Source organism: Pteropus vampyrus, unplaced genomic scaffold (genome assembly GCF_000151845.1).
Source record: "Pteropus vampyrus isolate Shadow unplaced genomic scaffold, Pvam_2.0 Scaffold100, whole genome shotgun sequence".
In the NCBI taxonomy this organism is placed as follows: Eukaryota; Metazoa; Chordata; class Mammalia; order Chiroptera; family Pteropodidae; genus Pteropus; species Pteropus vampyrus.
In genome coordinates, this window is record NW_011888881.1 from 1,131,872 (window position 1) to 1,134,183 (window position 2,312).

Here is a 2,312-nt window from a genome sequence, read left to right on the forward strand (position 1 = left end):
GGGCCTCGGGCCTTCCACGCCGGACCCCACCCCACCTCGGGTTTCCCCCGCCTGCCTGACACACCTGTGTCACCTGTGGTGCGGTTTCTCGCCGTAGAAAGGCTTCCTCCCTCACCTCTGCCTGGCGTGATCCCGCCCGCTGCGATGCCCGAGTCACGTCGTCCTAAGCGTGAATACCCGTTTCTCAGAGCTGGCGGTGGAGTTTGCTAAGCGTCTTCGTGTCACTCCCATTTAATGACGCCCTCCCTGGGGCCCGTCACAGTCCAGCGGAGCTGCGATCTCTCCGTCTGAGTTCTGCCTGGGTCGGAGCAGAAATGACGGTGATGACGGCGCCTTTCAACAGCTACGAAGCACTCTCCACGCGGTATCTACTTTAATACTTGTGCTGACTCCACGAGCAACCCTGTCAGACCCACTTGACCGATAGATGACTGAGACTCAGAGAGGGTGAGCGAACTGCCCGAGGTCACGCGGCTAATAAGCAGCAGAGTCACAGCTGCAACTCCAAATGCTGTGTCCCTCACCCGCCGCGCTCCTCCGCGATGACATTTATCACCTACTGTCTTTGATATCTATCTGTGTCTTTGTCTTAAGACATCTTCATAAGACTTAACACTCCTTGGGGGAATGGAGCACGTGTTTATCGGCACAAATTATAAATAACACCTGTCTAGTACAGTGACTTTGTAACTTACGAGACACTTGAATGCAGTAACGTGTGGAATTCTTAGCACGATCTTCTGAAGCCAGCTTCGTCTCCACCTTGCGCATGAGAAATGAAGCTCCGATGACGTCAGTGATATCATCAAGGACTGACTGCTGGTAAGTTGCACACTTCCCGGCAGCAGCTCTCAACCCAAATCGGGTGGCTGTCGGAGTTGTGACAAACATGGCAGCTCTCTGGCTGGCAGGCGTGTGTTCTGCACTGTTCACAGAGTTCACTGGGAACAAGCTCCAGCCCCCCAATAGTGATGTGGTCACATACCCTATACCGGCTCCTTCCTCAGCCCACTGCCCCAAACCTATGCTGGTGCTTCCTGGGATAACCCCCCAAAGAGCTACTGCCACTCGAATTCGATTCGGTTCTCAGGGTCTGCCTCCAAGGAAACCGAACTTCAGACCTTCTTCCTGAAGCGCTGTGTCTCCCAGTGGGTAGGAGGGGCGACGTTAGGGAGGTGAATAACCAGGGATTTCAGACTATGTGATTTCCATTTCCAGTTCTTTAAAGAAAGAAGAGAAGAAGCTGTTATAGAGAGTCCATCGCGAAACACCCTGCAGCCTGTTAAATTCATTGCAAGTCAAAACGTCTGCTTACAGGGGCCCTGGTATTAAATTGACAGTTGCCTTAGAATCTAAAACGGAGTTGGCTAGAACAGACCAGAGGAAAAAAACGTGCATTTTTCAGGCTATTTCCATGACAGAAAGACAGACACTCACTCCTCTGCTCTCGTTATGGTTTAAGGCGATTTCAGATATTCTTCGATGGAAGCGGAAGCCCTGTTTCCACCTGGCGGCACAGCTCATTCCCAGAGTCTCAGAGCCTCAGTATAAAATCAAAGACCTTGACGTGGTCAAGGGCATGAAAAGGAAAAACCTGGAAACAATTTAACTTGGTGAAGGAGCATGCAAGGAGGCTGAGCTACAGATGCTCACGCGTAAACACACGCACGGCGACACGCGAAGCCCACGGTCGCCCACGCGCTTCACGGGCGTTTTTTTGGCCCAGGGGATTATGTGAATCCAGCGGTGGCTTCATTATTCTTATGCCGTCTCTGGCCCTCTCCCCAGAGGAGGTTGCTGGGACACGGAAGTTTTAAGTTAAGCGGCATAGCTGAGCTGACGCCTTGATAGCCGGTTTATGAAGAACACTTCAGATAAGGGAAAAGCATCGTCCTCAAAATCTTAGCTAATCTTTCTGTTAGTGAATGAAGCAGCTTCTATAGATATCAATGCTTTCATTTGATATTACTGTTTAAATCACCTGTCTGGGTAGAGTCTCATTCTAAATTGGAGGCAGGAAGCCACTGAGAATCTCTAGTAAGGATGTCAGGTCACACCTTCCGCAGGAACAAAGGCCTGGGAAGTGGCGTTCACATGACTCCACAGCTGAACCATGGCGAGAAGTGAGACTAAACCCTCCATATCTCCAGACCCCTTAGGGACAGCCTGGCGCAGGAGCGTAAATAAACCTCCTTCGAACCTTAGTTCGCTGAGTGCCGCTTGGTTCTTCCGGGTACACAGGCCAAAACCGCAGCACAGCTGGGGGTTACTGCCCCCCCAATCAGAAACATGAGAAATGCCCCTCGAAGGTC